At 45.4% G+C, this 20,994-nt stretch overlaps 1 protein-coding gene across 1 annotated transcript in view; it reads left to right on the top strand.

Moving 5' to 3' along the window:
• Positions 1–372: 372 nt before the first annotated feature.
• Positions 373–20,994, top strand: part of CPLANE1 (ciliogenesis and planar polarity effector complex subunit 1) — a 2,360,818-nt gene continuing 2,340,196 nt past the window's right edge. Inside the window, exon 1 of the mRNA XM_086960545.1 lies at positions 373–687. The gene's annotated coding sequence lies outside the window, so the exon portion shown is untranslated. The remainder of the gene's footprint in view (positions 688–20,994) is intronic.

Here is a 20,994-nt window from a genome sequence, read left to right as displayed (position 1 = left end):
TAGCTTGCCCACCTCTAATAGCTGTTGTAATACAAGACAATACCGCGCGCAGCTCTTGCTGTATTGACCGTCATTTCCTTGCCTTTCCTCCATCCTCCTCTCCAGCCTAATCTGGCAATTCCCCGCCCGAAATAGATAGGGTGTTAGACCCCGTCAAAGTAGGAGCTCCAGTTAAGACCCACTCCCTTCCACGTGAACAGCAGCATCCGTCTTACGAGCTGCACTGCACAGCCCGAACAGAGGCATGTGAGGCCATCACACCACAGATGTATGGCGCACTGGGATTGGTTGAGGGACAGTAATTCTCACGTCCTAGAGCGCTCATTTATAACCGGCACCCAGGATATGTTCAGCCGTAGGATTGGTTGCTATGCAACCCGGAAGTGCTACAATTACGGAACGAAAACATGACAGCCGTTACAAGATCAGTTAAAGATGAATGATGTGAAATTGAATGCACTGATGGTCCATGTTAGTAGTCCACAGGTGGGCACCGTACTCTCAGAAACGACGGGCAGCCTCGTAAACTTTTGATGTGCTGCTCCAAAGAATATACTTGACTGTGCATCGTAAGAGTGATACTTATTTAAGTGGAAGTGATACCGGCATTTTTGGAACTTTGGCGCCCCCCCCATTGAAATGCAATGAGTTTTTAAAAGCGACGATGAACGGTTTACAAAGGGGAAGGTATGTGTAAATCTGATCGCATGAACACCATTTAAACTTGTCATCTGCTGGGCTGGGAAGTCCGTAGTCCGTCTGCAGTGCGATAAAGTCCTTCCTTTCTGTAAAGAAAGAATTTGATATAAATTAGACATGCTTATTACAATATGGGCAACTCTCACCTGTTTGCATGCCTGATGAGAAATGTGTCCGCCGGGCAGAGAGACGGATATTGGTAAATATCTACTCTCTACCATTCCTATGTGACTCTTAGAGTATATCCATTCGTATCCTTTCCTTATGTTTATAGAGATAACCCTAATCACTAGTATATGCAGTAGACCTTTGTACTCTCTACCATTCCTATGTGACTCTTAGAGTATATCCATTCATATCTCTTCCTTGAGTGACTTTACTATTTGTACATTTGCAAGTTTTCTTTCGTTGTGTATCTCTTCCTTGTGTGACTTTACATCTTGTACATGTGCAATTTTTTCTGTTTGTATCTTTTATGTAACACATGTAATCCTTAGTCCTTATGTTGTGCAACAGTTTCTTATGTAAAGCGCTCTGACACCTTCGGGTAAAGTTCGCGCTATATAAAATCGCATTAAATAAAAATTAAAAAAACAGCCACGAGTGTGAGGCTGCTGAACCTGAGTAGTTAGTACTCGAGTTTGCTCGGTATTATTAAGGTTCTTCTCCTGGTGATCGTCGATTTTAACCTAGTGGGGGATGGGCATGGCCTGCTGTACATCGAGGACTCCTTCCAGTGCGGCATCTACTTTGATTCCAGGGTAAGGTGCCTCAGAGCTAGTCTACCTGGACCATAAGAAATTTCAGTGGACTATGAGAGGCTTGGAGTGTCCCTTTCCCACGGGGAGCCTCGCGGGCGCAGAGAGAGGCTCCCTAGACCGCGGGGTGTTTATTCTTTTCAAGGGGTATTGTAAGAGAGCTTCCAGCTAAGTTGTAAAGTGTGTGTATGCTTTTAAAAGACCGTTATAAAAAAAGAAAAAAAACTAGGTACAGCCTGCAAAAAATCTATATTTTGGAAACACTTTTTATCTTAAACCCTTTGCGCATTCTGTAGTAGTCTATCTTATACTGTGTGTATTGCAAGTTTAAAATAATCACTTAATGTACACAGGGCTTTCTGTCACAGACTGGGGCCTTTTATCACTAAACCTACACAAGTCACTATTCTCCACTGCACCATCCAGGATTTGGTGCAGTGCGTTAACTAGAGGTTTCATAATGTACAGTGCATTTCCCACTGATTAACATAACTTGCATTTAAGTTTCATCTAAGCTGTGCCTTATTTTATATTTAGTTACTGGAAGGTGAAAGACTGAAAAAAGTGACAGAATATTTTGGTTTCAGATTATGCCCCCACTGTCTCACCCCGTGCCCTTGCATGTAGCATCACAGTTCCCATATTTTTTTAATGAACCTAGACCACAGGCTGTATTGCAGCATTTATATAGCACTTTCGTCCCCTATGTGGGGCGCTGAAGTACTTGCCTACATGGATAGCACGTTACACAGTGCAGGGTGAGTGGTTGGAAGGATGTTGTCTTTGTTTTGATCTCATTTGGGAAGTCTTTTCATGTCGTGTGTGATGATCACAAGGTGCGGTTAGGGCTTTAAGTTGGCCCGTTTCCATCCGTTCTGAGCACTGGTAGTTTTTTTAAAGGGGGCCTTGAAACGGGTCTCTATCGGGCTCTGTTTTGTGCCCTGGCACTGGCGTTCTGTTTTTTTCCGGACTGCAGTGACAGCAAGCACATCGATGTGTGCGTGGTCACACTTCTCACTAGTGGAGAAGTTACGGCATGACGTCATGCCAGGTGAGCGTTGTAAGGGATGGGAAATCCTTTAAAGAGAGTAATTTTCTCTCTGGATTTCCCTTCCTTTTGAAACTCAGGAGCTGTAACATTGTCCTGGTGTCACCAGATCTTTAAGTGGAAGCTTTTTCAATCTTATATTCAAGCCATAGTTGCTGCTTATTTATCTTATGCAACCAACAACCATTGACAAAGCCAATAGTCCTTACTTGTTGTAGATATGATGTTACTAGTTGCATCGCATATCAGGATGCAATGACAGAAACAGCAAAATACAAGTCGGGCGGCACACTGTGCTAAGCACACATTTTTCTGCTTACAATCTTTAAATCACACCCTTAATTACATTGGCCACGCACCATTCAGAGACCCACCCCCTTGTTTCCATCCCACTTTAAGCCCTAGGTGCGGTTATTGTGTTATGGACTTGGCGTGTAGCAGTGTGGTGGATGATGAAGTGTGAGAGACAGACATGCAGTTTAATGCTTTTCAGTATACTGGAAGATTTGAACAGCTCAGCAGGTCTCCTTGTGGTATTTCTTTTGATATTTTCTGCTTAGCTGGTTACTGCACTGGATTGTTCAAGATAACAACTGTTCACAAAATCTCAGATTGAACTGGCATGGTAGGAGGGAGAGATCTGTTGGGTTGAGCATTTTTATTATCATGCCATATCTGAGTGTCTTTGCGAAATGTAAGGAAGCAGTCAGATTGTATAGATATTTGAGACCTGTAGTGGTGGATGATATTAAAGTCCTCAAAATTTACCAGCAATGTGTGATAGATATCTTCAGTTATTCCATACCTGTTTATTTCGTGATTTTTGGTTTTTGAATGTACAGTACTGGTGATGGACAGCTCTCATAGCCGACATGTCTTATGTACATTTAACAAGTATAAGTTACAATTTGCTACTGATCACTGCATATTATGGTCTTGATATTATTGTGAGCTATAACTGTCATATAAGGGGCAAAAATACTCCCTACCGCCAATAAAGCTCTCGTTCACGCTTTGTCAGCGGGAGGGAGCATTTTTGCCCTTTGCTATTTTCCAGTAGTGGTGACCATTCCATCTGGACCCCATGTTTATATTTGTAATGTATGGCATAGAGACAGCACATATATGGAGGTGTGGACTACCGAGACTGCTCCTGAAAAGAGCCTTTGGACTCTGAATATTATTTGATTGTTTAGCAAAGCTAAGCAGATAACCTCACATTAGTGGAAGGTGTGAATGGGAAACAACGAAGTCCTGAGGAGACCTCATAAGTGAGTTAGTGGTCGAAACGTTGACATACTTTCCCATTTGGTTCAAGAACTTTGAATGAAACAACAATATAATTGGGAATAGTACAGTGTATTATATGTCTTGTTTGTATTTAAATGTGAGCAGTGCATCGCCTGCCCTATTCTATTCACTTGTTCACACTTTAATGTTCACACTTGTATGTGTATACGTGCTGAATTTTGCAATTCTATATTGTCATTCATTTGGGAGTCCAGGAGTTTCTTTTCAGTATTCCCAACATTCAGGTTTCCTCCTGTAATTTATTCTTGCAATTAATTTGTGAAACAGAATTTATTTGAAAATAATACAAGGCTTTATGATGTTTATGTGTAAAGCTCCACACAAGTGAGTCCCATGTGGCAGTTGGATAAATATATAATAGTTACCCTTTTCCCATCAGCATATAGGATGGTTCTTGTTGTGTACAACATATATGGTGACAATATGGGCAAATGGGAAATCACTTAGTTAGCAAAATGGGAGGGGGGGCAGGAGTGCTTATGGCAGCACTAAGAGATTGACAGTTGAGTCTGAGACCAGGTGTTCTGGCAGGTACAAACTCTTTAGCATGCATATTACTTTTAGCTGAGTCAGGGAGTTAACTAAAATAGACAGCACAGGCAGGGAAAAAGACGAGCTGCAGAGAATGGAAGAATTACATAGCTGACAAAATGGATGCCATAAACAAGATGGTTTCAGCTTATGCTAACAGAGATTATTTGCGATTTCCACAGACGGCCCTTTTAGCATATGCTGAAGACATCTTCCTATACTTTTGAGGGAGTACGGAAAACTTTGTGCACATCATTAATTCAGTAATTTCTTGGTCCATTGGCAAGCTAGCTTTTACATTTGTGACATTTCGTTTAGTCGGTGTACAAGTAGAAATACAAAGGGAATAAAAGCATTGGGCCACATTGTATGCATAAGCAAAAAACTAAAAGAATCGCAGTAAATATACATAGGGCTGACAATAATTTCCAGCCCCATACAGTAAACATAGTCCATAGCCATCCATTCAAAGTCCATGTCCCTGAATCCTGATGGATTTCAGTGGCTATTTTGTGCAGCTTGGAAATTGCTTCAAAAACTTTAGGGGCGTGGTCAGAGATATACACACAGCAGCTACTCCCAATGATGAGGCATGCTCCACCACGGTCAGCCAGAATTACATCAAGGACCATCCTATTTTGGAGCCCCACAATTCTCGCAATTTGTAGTTCTTCTGTGATATTTCCAAGTGCCATAGCTATCTGATTGGTTTGCAGCCTCCACAACACATGTCAAGCGCCTTATTTTTCTGCTGTGTAAGGCCGCACCAACAAAGAAGAATAGTTCAAATTAAAGTCAACGTACTGCTGCAGTGCAGTATCAGTTTGATCCACCTCATCATTGTTTATTGTCCTCTTGAATCAGTTCTTAGAAATGTCGCTGAACAGTTTATAGTCTTTATGGTATATTGAAGGTGCCAAAAACACAGGTGGTAGCCAAAAAGGACACAAAGCCACTACCTGATCTCCCATTAGGTAGGTGGTAATAACCTTTATTTCCACAAATGAAATAGGTGTTATGTGAGGACAAAAAACTACCATTGTTTATTCCAGAAATGTTCAATGTTATACTACAGTCACTTTTTCCCACAGGGATACTGCCAATACTGCTCACACAAAGGTCTGCTCAAGCTCTAGTAATAGCTATAACAGGAGGTCCATTACCCTTGATAGTTCGAGTGTTAGGGAAAACATAGCGCACAGAGGAATTTCCCCAACGATACTCCTCCATTTCCCTACAGTTCCTTAAGCTTGTGGATCTCCTTCCTCATCAGGTTAACAGGCTCTATTTAACCGAAAGTTTAGTCTTCCTACATCAGCATAAGTAATGTTAGCTATAAGTAATGTTAGCTACTTCAGAGGCCCACAACAATGCAAACCAGGCACTACAGGAGCCATAGTGTGAAAACGGCAAAACAATGAAGTCAAGTCAAGTCAATAAATTTGTATAGCGCGCTACATACCCAGAGGGTCTCAAGGCGCTTGAAGAAGGGAGGGGAATTACTTGTCAAATATCCACGTTTTAAGTTGCTTTCTGAATGCTAGGTGGTTCTGAGTAAGGCGAAGATGAGTGGGAAGTGAGTTCCAGGTTTTAGCTGCCAGGTAGGAGAAGGATCTGCCTCCCATGGTGGTTTTGTTGATGCGAGGTACAGTGGCAAGGGCTTGGTTGGAAGATCGTAGCTGGCGGGAGGGGGTGTAGAAGGACAGTCGTGTGTTGAGGCATTCGGGTCCGATTTCGTAGAGTGCTTTGTGTGCGTGGGTTAGGAGCCGGAAAGTAATTCTCTTATTGACGGGGAGCCAGTGGAGGTTTTTCAGGTGGCCAGAGATGTGTTCTTTACGCGGTATGTCTAATATGAGCCTGGCTGAAGCGTTCTGGATGCGTTGGAGTTTTTTCTGGATTTTTGCGGTGGTACCGGCGTAGAGGGTGTTTCCGTAGTCCAGTCGGCTCGTGACCAGAGCATGAGTGACTGTTTTTCTAGTTTTGGTGGGGATCCAGCGGAATGTTTTCTTGAGCATGCGAAGAATGTTGAAGCAAGATGAAGAAACGGCGTTGACTTGTCTGTTCATCGAGAGTGAGGAGTCCAGGATGACGCCCAGGTTGCGTGCGTGGTCCGTCGGGATAGGTGCTGTTCCAAGGGCCTCTGGCCACCAAGAGTCATCCCAGGCGGAGGGGGAGGTGCCTAGGATGAGGACTTCTGTTTTGTCTGAGTTCAGTTTTAGACGGCTGTGCTTCATCCATTCGGCTACTTCTTTCATTCCTTCGTGCAGGTTGGTTTTGGCCGTGTTCGGGTCTTTGGTGAGTGATAGGATCAGTTGAGTGTCGTCGGCGTAGGAGATGATGTTGAGGTTGTGTTGGCGTGCGATGGCCGCGAGGGGGCTCATGTATACGTTGAAGAGGGTGGGGCTGAGTGAGGACCCTTGGGGTACACCGCAGATGACTTCAGTGGCCTGTGAGATGGCATCATTCCACACACCCAACAGTTGGTAATGTTTGTAGCATTATGGGTCTGATGCAACATTTGAATGAACGTATTGTTGAGATAAGACAGTCTATGCTTCTGCTCGTGATAAGGAAGAGTGAAATGGTGGTGTACAATGGGGACAGGAGTTGTAGCAGTCAGTAGTTTTCGAGCAGGAGCTACTTCCTCTACAACCCATGTTATTATAGCAATGAGAACAACAATCAAAGTGAGTCCAATATTGAAAATACTCTTTCAATCACAAACTCTTGCAGCAGTTTGCTTCTTTCGTCTGGGGTCGCAGCTGATATCGAGATGCACCAGGAATCATGTGGTCCAGGAAGACTTCTTCAGGTCCTTCAGGTGATGTAGCTTGTCCTTTCTCGGTGTCCAGGATGTCGTGGTGATCTGCCAACACAGCTGGGCTCACTAGTTCCTGCAACACCTTCCTACAGTGTGTCGCGTGTACCCAGTTCTCACTCGAACCTCAGTCCTGGTAGCCAAGAGCACCTGCTCAGGGCCTCGCCATCTGGGTGCTAGGGAGCCGGCTCTCTGGTAGGACTTTGTGACAACAAAGTCACCAGGGCGCAAGCAGTGGCCCTCACCTTGTGACCTGTCTGGAAGAGTCTCCCGAACCTGTTGATAAATATAAGACAAACTGTCAGTCAACTGAGACAAGTAGTCATTCATCAATACATGGGGTACATCATGTATAGGGCGTGGCTTAGGAATCCCCCAAATATTCATTGGCCTCCCAAAAACCACCTCATACGGTGTGAGGCCAGATCGTGTATGTGGTACTGATCTGATAGATAGATAGTAAAGCTAATGACAGGGCATCAGGCCATTTCAAAGATGTGGAAACTTGTATTTTGACCAGTTTTAGTTTGAGGGTAGAGTTGAAACCTTCCACTGGTCCTGCTGATTGTGGGTAAAAAGCAGCATGAAACTTCTGCTTGATTCCCAACCCTTTCATGAGATACTCAACAACTTGCCCTATAAAATGCCTCCACCCATTTACTGAAGGCACACACCACTACCAGAAAATACTTCCGATTATTACAGCGTTCAGCAGGGATGTGGAATTCCTATAGCCCGACGCGCAGGACATATTGTTTAGGGTCAAAGGCAACAGGTTTTCATGTGTATTTTGTCCTTTGGACAAGTAGGCCCACCCCTGCTGCGCAAACCCTTTAGCTGCCAGTTTGCAGTACCATAAGATGGATCAGGGAAGGGCACAGTCTGCAGTTAAGGTAATCTTTTTATTCATATGTTTACACTGTTCAAACTTGTATTTATGGTTCATTAATTGAAAACCTTTATTATTAGGGTGAGCTTTCAAAGTAAATCTTGTAAGCACTAACTGCACTACTGAAAGTGCTTCCAGTATAAAAACGTGCACACATGTTTTTAAGGTTTAGCAATATTAGTCTATGTATAATCCTCCCAGAATGCTCTCTGATTTGATGCAAATATTTGAAGAAACTTGAAAGCAAGATTGATGATACTTTGCTTTCAAAATAAAATGTTCATAAAAAAAATAAAAGCAGGAAAAAAACATTTAGCTAAACTACTGTAAAATGTCTGGTACCATTTCTTTGCAGCATCATTTAGTAGCATGTTTTTGATGCATGCTAGTATTTCCCAAAAATATTCATAATGGAGAATCAGTGTAACCAGTTCCAATAATATTATGGGAAACAAAAATAAACAAGCATTGGCAAAGCCAGTAGGTCTGAAATTGGTGGGCAGCTTTTTAGTTTTGTCAATGTGTGACTTGTTTTGGCATGGTTTTTGTAAACCTTTATTGGTGTGGGAGCTGCAGGGCCCTCACCATTGTAACAAACATTGGCAAAAGCAAAAATTGTTTTTGGTCTCAAAAAGCACACACTGCCACAGTAGTTACTCGCACTGAACAAAATTACTTTGTGTGCCGATATGCTCCATCTGAAAAAGCAGAATGCGGTCACTCACAGTGAAGCCAGCCAATACAGAGAGAGAGACAGACTTTTAATAAAAGCAAACGGTCATGGTCAATACCAGACCAAATTAGGGGCCCAATTATTAAAGAAAGTCTCAAAAGGGCACCCATGGTATTTGTCCTTGCATTAAGTGCAGCTATATGGCTTTCGTGAATTCCCAAACATTTACAGAAGTAGATCAAGAAATAGTACTCCTAGAAAATATTTGTGAACTGCATTTTAGCATGAGCAAATATGCAGGTGTAGATTTGCTCATGTGGAAATCTAAGTGTTTGTAGTTCACTTTCCCTCCAACCACTTTTTTCCCAACTCTGGAAGAAGGTTTACATCTGTCATTGTCAGGAGTAAATTTCCAACATTTGTCAGTATGGGAAAAGATTAGAGAGGAGTTGTTGAAAACCCTTACAACATGCATGTTAGTAGGTTTGCACAGATTCAAAAGGGCTTTCTAACCCTGGAACTATTGCTGACCGCTACCTTTAACCCCAATATGTAGATCTGCGGAAACGTGGCAACATAAGAGGACTGCAAGTATTCAAACACTACCATGGTAGGAGCCCTGGCATAATCAAGAGAGACTATATCAGAGCTCGTATATAATGCATAATTTGTTGCTGCACTACATGGAACCAAAGGGACATGTGGATTTTGTTACAGGACAAGTAGATTTATGAAGCAACCTGCCCCATGGACAAGTAGATATTTTATTAAATTCCACACCCCTGGTTCAAGCTGTATATAATCAATTTGCAGAACCTCAAAAGGTGCAGTAGGTATTGCAAACCCTCCTGCTGGAGTTTGTGTTCCCTTTCCAGGATTATACTGAAGACAAACCAGACAGGACTGGACTAGCTTCTTAGCTGTACCGATAATCTCTGGATGATCCCAAACTTGCATAAGTTGCTTTGCTATTGAGGATGCTCCAACATGTGCTGGCCCATGTGCCATGTAAATCATAGGATGTAAATAGGCTGAGGGTAACATCCATTTGGTTATTTCTTTATTCCTCCAACAGCCTTCATCGTCCAATGCTCTCTCCTTGGACCATTGGTCTAATTCATCGACCGAGGCAGATTGTTGCATGTCCAGCACCTCTTGTCTGGCATCATGCCAACGTTCAGCCTGTGACTTAACAACAAACATAGATATAGTACTTTGTTGCATTGCAGTCTCACACGCTGTGTAATCTGCTAAGGCATTTCCTATTTTATCAGTCACTTTCTTGTGTGCACTACAATTAACAACTGCCACTTTCTTAGGATATGTCAAGGCATTAAGGAGATTATGTACTAATTCCCAATGCACAATTTGGTCCCATGTGAAGTAAGAAAGCCTCTTTCCTTCCAGAGTTGCCTAAAATCATGGTAACCCCAAAAGCATATCCGCTATTGGTGTAGATGTTAACAAGTAGATCGATAGGAATGTTCAGCACTGCGGCGGAATTCGCGCCGCATTGATGAGGTTAACAGAGCATCAACTGAATGGGGTACTAGCACAAGCAATCTATGTGACAAGACTATTCCCTCACTTTGATGTATGAACACAGCTGTCGCTGCCACTTCTCGAAAACAACCAGGCAGGGCAAGAGCAACTGGATCAAGGACAGCTGAGAAATATGCACAAGGACGCTTCTTATCACTGTGTGTCTGTACTAAAACTGGGAGAGCACAAACGTCCTTCTTGTGTACATAGAGTGTAAAGGCCTTAGTGTGGTCTGGAGTTCCTAATACTGGTGCAGAACAAAGAGCGTGACGTAACTGTTGAAGAGCATTCTGGCATTCAGTAGTCCATGGAAGAGGCATTGGAGTGTCTTTAGTTAAAAGGGCCAACAAGGGTTTAATAATGTGAGAAAAACTAGGTATCCACTGCCTACAGAAAGAAGTAAGGCCAATCAGTGCACAAACATCCTTCTGAGTACAGGGCACAGGCATGTCCAAGATAGTTTGAATGCGGTCTGGTGTGAGTACAAGTCCCTCTATAGACAGGAGGTGACCTAAATAGGTAACCTGCTGTCTACAATATTGCAATTTCTTCTGAGAAACTTTATGATGATAAGAAGCAAGGAATGAGAGCAATGACAGTGTACCTTCTTCACACTGTTCAGGGGTATCGGCAGCCAACAAGATGTCATCAACATATTGAATAAGTGCCACCTTTTTGGTACAGGAAAGGATTCAAGCTGTCTTTTCAATGCCTGGCTATAAATGCTAGGACTCTCTGTATACCCTTGTGGAGCTCTACAGAATCTGAAGGATCGATTATTCAAAGTGAAGCTGGACAAAAAGGGGCTGTCGGGATAAATAGGTATTGAGAAAAATACATTTTTCAAATCAATGACACTAAATGTAGTTGCAGTAGGAGGAACCATAGTAAGAAGTGTTGTGATGTCAGAAACAACCGTCTATTGGGGCACTACAATTTTGTTGACTTCTCGTAAGTCAATGATGAATCTATAAATTTAAGTGTCAGTGTCTTTTTTCAAAATAGGAAGAATAGGGCTATTACAAATGTTATAAGGAACTTTTTCCACAACCCCCACTCTGATAAAAGACTGAACAATATGTATTAATGCTTCTTCGCCTTATTTATTTATTTATTTATTTTGAAGCTTGTAAAGCGCACGGCTACCCCCAACTGGGGTGTCCCGGCGCTGCAGACGGCAGGCTAAAAGTAGGGTGATGGCTACTAGGGGCTAATGAACAGCCAGGTTTTCAATCTACTCCGGAACTGTGGTTCCTGAGATATTTACGATATTAACGAAGCACCTTCCTTCACTTGAATATGTTCTGGTGGAATAACTATTTGTCCCACATCAGTTTCTGATGTAGCCCACAAAGTACTAGGTAACGATGCCAGAGCAACATCCTCGTTAATGAGACAAGACCTCTCAACCATTGGATAGTTATCATTTAAAATAACACACACACCTTCTGGGGAACAACATATTGTAGCACGGAAAAGTTTAAGCATATCAATACCCACAATGTTATCCGGCGTGTTAGGGGAAAGCAAAAATGAACATGAACATGCTGCAGTGAATTTATCAAGACTAAATACAAGTGGCTGTGACAGTGGGCTAAGTGTAGGTGTCCCATCGAATCCTATCGAGTCTTCTCTTATGTGGCGCAGCTATGCTGAGGCCGGTACTGAAGACCCCTCCTGGCGCCAGCAGTCAGGGGCTCGACCGCAGGACCCCCCTTAAGTTGCAGGCCGTAGGACCCCCAATGTCGAGGGTGTTTCCTAAGAGAGAACCGCTGTGTCGTCCAGCAACTCGGCCACAGGGTGCGCAATCTGGCGTTGCCTGTCTCACGTCTAGAACCAGGCCTCCTCCAGCCCTGAGGCTGCTCGGCCGGACCTCTTCACCTGCTGCTGCAGATTTGTACAACACGGATAATCATGTGAATCACTCTGTGCCACTCCATGCCCTGCACGCCAACCCTGTAGGGGCCTGGAAAAATAATGTTCTGTCGTCTTGGCGTGTCGCTGCTCGTGTAGGAAATCAGACTACCGGCAGGAGCCCCCGCCAAGTCTCTCACCCTTGCCTTACTCAGCTCAGCTCGGTCCTCAGGATCCACCGCCGAAGCATAGCTGTACCTGAATGCTCTTTTCCCACTCTTTGTAGTAGTAGTCCCCGAACATGTGTTCCAGTCAGCGCTGCCCCCCCAAGGTCCTCAAGACTCTCACCCTGCTCAGTGTCTTGGTTCAGCCAGCACATCTGTGACAATGGAATGCTCACCAGCTGTCAGCCCTGATCGACTTACGTCTCCTGCATGTTCTCGCAGTCTGCCAGTTTTTGCAGAGCCAGTGTCTTAGTAGCGTGGGGCCCCCACTGCTCCGTTTTCCTCTGTGCCAAGCTTAGAGTTGTGCTGCAGGCTGCTAAGAGTCGCTTGGTTCCTGCCCTTGTATGGCGTACCGCTCCTCCTCTCCTCCATAAGTGCCCGCTTACCCATTGCACGGTGCAGTCCCAGGGTGCGCACCCCACAACAGCCCTCTTAATGGCCGGCATCTAATGCCCTCCCGGCTGCTCACAAAATGGAGGATCCGCCTCCCAGTCAAACCTTGCCTCCGCCTTCTTTGCAACCGAGGCCAACTTGTTCCTCCTGGGTTCCCGCTCTATTTTTTTCGCGGGGATCAGCGACTTTACTTTTCCGGGGCAGACGGAGTCTGTAACTTCAGCCAGGGAGGGGCTGGGATGTCCGGGGTCGTCTGCCCACAATGCGCCGACTTTCCGACTGCAGTGGAGCTGTCCTCTTCAATGATTACGGTGGTGTGAGGGGGGATATTTTCTGGATTATTGCTCCTTGCTGTGAAGCTCAAGGCTCAAGTGGCCATTTTAGTCGTGAGCCAAGCTCCGCCCCCTGCCTCTTATAAGTTATGTATTGTGTGTCTGGTTTTGTGAGTGACAGGGGCTGGGGTGGCTCCAGGAGACAGGGTGAGTCAGCACAGGGCTGAGTAAACCTATCTGCATGTAAAGTGGTGGGAGGAGTAGCCCCTGGTCCTGAATAGGACTGTGTCTGCCTTCCACAATGCTGGCTCCACCTCCTGTGGTGTGCCTGATGACTCTGGCCCTCCCTGCCAAAGGAAAGAAGGAGTCATGTAAACCAAGTGCTTCAAGACTGCACAAAACTGGTTTGGACTAAGTACAGGACCTTCTGCCTTCAGAGGAGAAAGGATCTGGCCGTATAAATATTGGGGCCCAGACCCCAGGACTTTAGATCACTTCTGGGATCACAAGACAAACCTTTGCAGAGAAGAAGAACCAAAGGAAGCTGCCGGAGTTTAGACTGCCCCTCTGCCAGTGTGCTGTTGTTGGGTCGGCCTGCAGTGGTGTCTTCGTTGCGGAGGAAAGGAAAAGGAACTTTTACAGAACTCCCATCATCTTGCAGAATATTTCTCCAAGGGCTTGGATTGAGCTTGCCTCCTGACTGAAGACCCAGGGATACCAGACTTCACTCCTTCTGTTGGCCTACTTCTGGAACTTGCTGTTTCAGTCGCTACAGAAGGAATCTGCAACACGAACGCCAGCAAACGTTGCCGCAATCTGCATCGAAGTCATGAGCGGTGCTCCGACTTGTACACGTTGACCAACGCCTGCTGCAGTGTGGTATTGACTCCGAAGCCGACATCATTGCGGAGCCGATCTTCGATGAAGGTGGCCAAGAACTCATTGACGCCGTGGCATCGCAAGGAACTGTGGTTTCGGCGCCATCGTAACGTCACCTCCTCTCTGGTCAGGAACTGACGCCTCCCCTGCTTGCGCAAGCATCCAGGACATCGACACATCACCTTCCCCCGAAGCAAGGAACCAACGCTGCAATACGCCAACAACACTGCACCTCCCCGACATCGTGAAGTATTAATTGTAATTACAGTATTGTGGATTTTTGTTGTTTGTGGTCTTGTGATAAGTCTATATGAAGAATACTTATTTTTATACAACCCCTGTAGCGTTTTCACTGTATTACTGTATGTCTTCACAAATGCTTAACACACTGCCTCTGAGATAAGCCTGTCTGCTCGTGCCAAGCTACCAAGGGGGTGAGCAGGGGTTATCCAGTAGTGTAATCCCATATCCCTGACTCAGACGCAAGGGTCCCTATTTGAACAAAGGTGTATACCATTGCCAAATAGAGAGTTCTAACAATACCATATCGTCTGCATACAATGAGATGCTAAGCGGCCTTTGCTGAAACCCACAGCGCCAAGTCTCAGTGCCTCTGCCTTATAATGCATGCTAATAGTTCAAATCATTAAAGAAAACAGTAGCGGAGACAAAGGGCAGTCTTGCCTCGTGCCTCTGCCTATGTCTAGTGGTTCCAAGGTGTACCCCTCTATTCGCATTCTCACCTTTGGGGATTTATATAACAGGCCTAGCCACTTTAGAAAGGTTCCCGGGAGACCCATATGTCGGAGTATCTGAAGCATATAGCTCCATTCTATGGAGTCAAATGCTTTAGCAGCGTCCATCATAACTGCCACCTCCCTGAGCTCTGGGTTGAGCTGGTGAAAGAGTACAAAAAGCGTTTGTAGTTTATGAGTAGTAGACCTTGTTGGAATGAACCATGACTGGTCTGGGTGTAGCATATGGACAATCAGGGGTTGGAGTCTGTTGGCTAGTATACAGGCTAATATTTTAGCAACCGTATTGATAAGGGATAGCGGTCTGTAAGATTCACATCTTGCTGGAGGTTTGTCTTGTTTAAGCAAAGTTATTATCAAGACCTCATGCAATGTAGCCGGGAGAATGCCCTTGTCATACGCTCCTGATATATTTCTAACATGTGCGGTACCAGCAAATCTCTGAATGTTTTAGAAAACTCGCCTCCCAGTTCATCTGGACCTGCCGATTTTCGGTTTGTGAGCGATTGTATGGCCCCTTCTACCTCCTCTTCTCTAATAGGCTGGGTTAGATATTCCCTTTGCCCCTCAAACTGCCATGGAAGCTCTATATCAGATAAGAAGTTGTCTAACTCTTCTGGTTGGAACTTCCTGCGAGAAGCATACAGGGCACTCATAAAAATTCTTGAAGTGAGAGGTTATCCCTGTGGATCCTAGTAACTATTCCCTGCAGCGTCTGTTAGCTGTATGATGGGCTGATTTCTTTTGCTGCTCTCTATTTTAGCCACAAGAATGTGACCTGGCCTGCCACCTTCTCTGTAAGGCTTGGCTACATGTATTTTTGATAGGTAACGCGCTTCTGTTTGGGCTAGCTCGTTGTATTCTGTGATCCGCTCCCGTATGTCAGCTAATGTGGCCTGGTTCAGTTCTACATCCTATTCTAATTCTAAATAGGACAGAGTTTGATCAGTGTGTTGCAGCTGTGTGTGGATATCCTTCAATATGCCTGCTTTCGTACTTCTGCAAACCCCTGTATAGTAACCTTAAATGCTTCCCGTAATGTGGAGGCTTCTAGTCACCAGCCAGTAATCCAGTCTGGACCAGGAACCGCACGCTGGCAAGGCATGTGTGCCCTCCTGACGGTCTGGGTAGCGAATCCTCCAGGGGTCCACCAAACCCATTTCTCCCATCCCATCTCTTAGAATTCTCGCTGCCTTGGTATTCTGTCCCCCGTGAGGTTTCAATTTGTCCCTGCTTGGTTTCAAATGTGTGTTCAAGTCACCCCTCCACCCCCATATTATCTCTGATTGTGATAGTGGACGCAGGTCATTTAGTATTTCTGTGTGGAAAGCTGGATCATCCACATTTGGTCTCTATACATTGACCAGTAGTATTGCATATTGCCTGGAGACATCCGTGGCAGAATAAAGTAACCTGAATGACGTTCCTCTCCTCACAAGCGTGAGAACCCCCGTGTATATGAGGAGTACGAGGACAAAAGCCACACACCCAGCCTGCACCCACCCGTGCCTCTGTGTTTCTTGTTAAGTGAGTTTCTTGTAGAAACGCAATTTGTATATCATGCGTGGTGAGATACACCAGTACTTGTGTTTTCTTGGGGTTGTTTAGCCCTCGGACATTCCACGTCATACATGCTAGTTTAATTTTACCAGATTCATTTGTTTTTGCCATCTGACCAGTGTGTAAGCCTCTCGAGCCTGCGTGTTACCTCCTGCGAACAACTGTTGTGTAATTTCTGTACGATGCCGTACTTCAAACAATTAAACTGCGTTCTCCCTCCGCATCCCCACCCACTTCAGCATTACAAACATGCTAAAGACACTGCCTCTATTGCCCTGCTTGTAAGTGAACTATTAAATGTTAGAAAGTACTTATCAGTCTCTGTGGGATCTCCTGCTGGGAGGGCTGCCAGGAGCCCCAACTCCCTCCAGTGTTGGAGGAGGTCCAGACGCCCGGATACGCGCCATTCAAACCACTTTGACTTTCAGTAAAGTCCCAGGTCGAAGCACTGTCCCGTTCTCATCTGCGCCTCTTATATGAATATTTGCTGACTGCCAACAGCATTCTAAATTTCTTGATCCGTAATCACGCTTCTTTCTCATTATGGATCGTAAGAACTCTTGGGCAGCCCTCGGGTTGGGCCTATTTTCTGTAACCCTCCGTGTTCAATCCGCAGCTGGGCTGGGTACAACATGGGTTATGAAATTCCTTCCTTCTGAATCTGCTTCTTGACATTCTGGTACTCCCTCAGTGCGACCTGCACAGACCCAGTGAAATCTGAGTAAATTGCTACCTGGTATCCCTGATAGTTCAGTTTTTGCCTCTCTCTTGCCAGGCGTAGGACTGTATTCCGGTACCCGTAAATCTGTGTTTTGGCTATGAGGGGCCTTGGCGTTGGCCCTGGCGAGGGCTTTGCCATCAACGATCGGTGAGCGTGCTCAACCACCATTATAGGTGAGAATTCATCATGCCGAAATAGTTCCTTGAACATCTGCTCCACAAATAGTTACCAGTATTGGCAGATTCCGGCACCCCTACAATGTGTATATTGCTGTGCCTCGGGAGCGCATCCAGATCCTCGTTATTTGGTAGGATGACCTGCAGGAGTTTCTCCATATCTGAGAATATACTTGTCTTGCTTGTAGCGTATCCTCAACTGACGAGATTGTTTGTTTGTTCTGCCTCTGTAATTTTGTTGGCTTGCTTATCAAGTTTTTTGGTGATACTGTCAATACGCAAATTTAGTAAGTCTATTTTGCTGTCAATGGAGTTGAGGCTCTGCTGCATTGCTGGTAGTGTTAGTTCTAAGGCCGTGACTCCGTGAACCTCGGATTCTTGGTCTGAGTCTTTTTGCTCTCCCTGTGCCGTTTTTGCGGCTCTCCTTGCCCCAAAGGTGAGGCACGGCTGAGATTTGTCCGCTTTCCCCATGCTGACAGGCGTACTTGCCACCGATCCCTCAGGCGCTAGATCCACTACTCTGCACTTTAATGTGCTGCCCCGCAGATGGCGGTTTATCTATCCGTTCAAATGCCTTTTCTTGTGTTATTCTTGCCAGAGTTGCTAGTATTTCAATTTCCAACCCTGTGCCCAGATTACCGCTGCCCTTATAAGCTTAGTGACGGCATGCAGTCCATTCGGCCACATTGCACTCCCAGGCGCAGTGTCCGCCTTCCAGGTTCAGTCCGGCTCTATACACCAGTGGCCCAGCCCTCGCCAATACTGTTTTCCACAGGTAGGCCCCATAGTCCACAACAGTCCTCACTGTGCCGCAATTGTTCTGCCCAGTCTCAGTCCCGACCGCAAACCGTCTCTCTCAGGACCGTAGGGGTTTCGTAGATGACGCAGTCCAACTTCAAGTAGCTGACACACGGCCTATATCACACCCCACAGTACCGCAGTAGGCCGCATGCACACAAGCAGGCCCGATCCTCCGAGCGCCCGTTAGACTTTGTCCCTCACTCCGTTGCGTGAAGCCTGCCTTATATGCTTCCCACAATCAAGTCCGGTCCCTGAGCGGATCCTCAACTCCGCACCTCTACGAGCAGCTGCCGCCGCTCTCCTCGATTACAGGCCCCCCACAGTCCCCACTTCTCGGCCTCTAGGCAGGTACACCTGCGCCTTTAGGACTCCGCTCGTCGTTGTGTGGCGCGGAGTCTGCAGGCAGGCCTGCCCCTTAGTTTCTGCCGCTTCCTGGCCCGGACCTTACTGGCTGCTGGCGTGCACCACTCAACACGGCAGGGCTTGCACCACCTCTTTGCTAACTGTGTTTTAAGGCCGGGCCTGCCTTCGCGCCCTAGCTTTGCCTGCAGCCTCTGAAGCTGCAGCTAGCTCCTCCAGGAAAGTCTTGGAGATTCTTTTCCCAATTTGTTAGTGGCACTGTGCCGCTCCAACCTTGCTCACACCATTTGTGAGCGCTTTGCAGCGAGGATGGATGGAATAAAGCCGGATATCTGTGCCTGACCGTTAGAGCAGCACTAAGTTGCTGCCATCTTGCCTCAGGCTCTCTAGCGCCCCCCCATGTTTTAAACTGTCTTTAGAGTTATATATGTTCCTGGGTACTTCTAATGTTGGTTGATAGTGATTTGCTGTACAAAAGGGGGTGGTGATGGACGGAGCATCTGAATCAATCAAACACTCACACCCAGTCAAAAGATCTGGGTTTAATCCATCACCGTTCTTTAGCCCACTCTGCCACCCCAGTTCAGACACTAGTGATTTGCTGGCTTGTGCTGAGAAAGCAGTGCCTCTCATGGATTTCTTCTGGTCAGATGGTATGATAAGTGGTGCAAGCCTTGAGCGCAGTGTTCTGTTTTGTTTGTATTTCTTGAATTTAACTTAATTTAAAGTATAGCTGTCCTTTTCCTTGGGAGAATATGTGAACAATGAAGCGTGTCTTAAAAATTGACCAGCTTGCTATAGGAAGCCAGTGGAGCAATTGCAGAACTGGAGTCATGCATTCTCTTTGGTGAAGGTGGAGAAGAAGCATTGCAGCAACATTTTGAATGAGTTGTATTTTTCGTTTGATGAACATGGGTGCACCAAGGTATAAGCTGTATAGGCTGAGAAAAATCTTGCCGCTCCTCCCCTTCCATGCCCGGAGGATCATGGTGCAGGCTATCATCTTGTCCCGCCTTGACTATGGGAATTCCTTGTACTTAGGCGCTCCGGCGAGTACCATCAAAAAACTGCAGGTTACTCAGAATTCTGCAGCTCGCCTACTGCTCGGACTTTCTCGTAGACATTCAGGGTCAGCCGCCTTGAAAACACTCCATTGGCTGCCACTGCAGGCTCGGATCGAATTCAAGGCGATGTGCATAGCCCACAAAGCCATCTGGCGCACTGGTCCAGCATTAGTCTGTTCCCTAGTCTCTCCTTACCATCCACCAAGAGCCTTACGATCTGGGGGTACCTGCGTGGCAGTAATTCGCAAAGTCACACGAGCAAGGTGGGGGGGGGCGCTCGTTTTCTTGGAATGCGGCCTCTCGCTGGAACTCTTTGCCCCTCACCCTACGCAGTGAATCAGATCTACTCAAGTTCCGCAAACGGCTGAAGACCCTTCTTTTCCATTAACGTGCACATTCTGACAGTTGCTTCTCCCCACCCGTCCTAAGCGCTACGAGGCCTCAGGGCAGAAGTGCGCTCTATAATACCCCATTACATTACATTACATTACATTACATAATGAAACTTGTAGATAACGAGTGTGAGGTTGGTGTTGTATTGTGAATGTAAGTGATAGAATGTTAAGGGCTGGGTTTCTCGTTCTAGAATCAGATCTTCCTGGTCGGCAGTTGAGGATCTGATTCTGGTATAAGAAGATGCTTGGAGGTGGGCTCTTTGTAATGGATAAATAAACGTAATATATCTACATTATTGCGCTGGTATCATACTTCATATGCAAAACCTTACCACCATATATTGACGACAAGACTATAAAATTGTTGTGGAGCCCATCTGTTGATTTGGTATTGCGATCCTCCAAAAAGTCAATGGATTCTTGTGATGCATGTTTCTGAATGCTTCAAGCAAAGATGAAGGATATCCTTGTGTGCTGCAGGATAGGGGAATAGAAATGCTGCTTTAGACTTAGTTTTGTGGCTCCCCTCATTAGTTGGATGTATGTCATGGCACATGCACAGAACCATATTTGAAGACAACTTCTCTTGGGATCGGTCTAGTTCCACGCTGTGATGCCAAAGTTGCAATCAACAGGAGGTAATACCAGGTCGTCTAGTTGTTGAATGGAACTGCGTACTGATGTCAGCACGGGGTTACCGGCAGCCATCTTTGATTGTATGTCAAAAGGAGGTAACACTAGGTGGTCTAGTTGTTGGATAAAATTGCTTCGTGACTTCAGAACGTGATCACTGGTAGGCATCTTTGATCGCATTTCATCATAGTCAAGCGAAGTTGGGAGTGCATTGTGACTGTTGCTGTGTAGCCTGACCATGTGGAGGAGTTTTAGCGCTTTGAGTACAGAAATGAGAAGACCGTAGACTTAAAATTGTAATTATTTGCGAATTGGTAAAGTTGTTAATTTATTAAATTTAACAGTAACTTCTGCTGGCTGTCTTCTTGTATAATAACTAACAGTAACTAATCCAGGAAAATCTGTACAGAAATTGAAACATTGGTTTTGTGTATTTTAAATGGTCTGATTGCTATTGATGCTATCAATTATACACCGGTCAGAAAGGCAGCTTTGTTAATTAAACGTCTGGGGCAGAAGGGCAAAAACAGTTAAACAGCTAATTTAAATGTGTACATTGAGACAAGAAACGTCTTTCACTTAATTTTTCAGAGAAAGCAAGTATTGTTTTGGAACCTTTCAATTGTTTTGAGGAAACA

This window comes from Lissotriton vulgaris, chromosome 3_1, assembly GCF_964263255.1.
Source record: "Lissotriton vulgaris chromosome 3_1, aLisVul1.2, whole genome shotgun sequence".
Lineage (NCBI taxonomy): Eukaryota > Metazoa > Chordata > Amphibia > Caudata > Salamandridae > Lissotriton > Lissotriton vulgaris.
The sequence above is the reverse complement of the archived record's forward strand: the minus strand, read 5'-3'. Positions and strand labels throughout refer to the sequence as shown.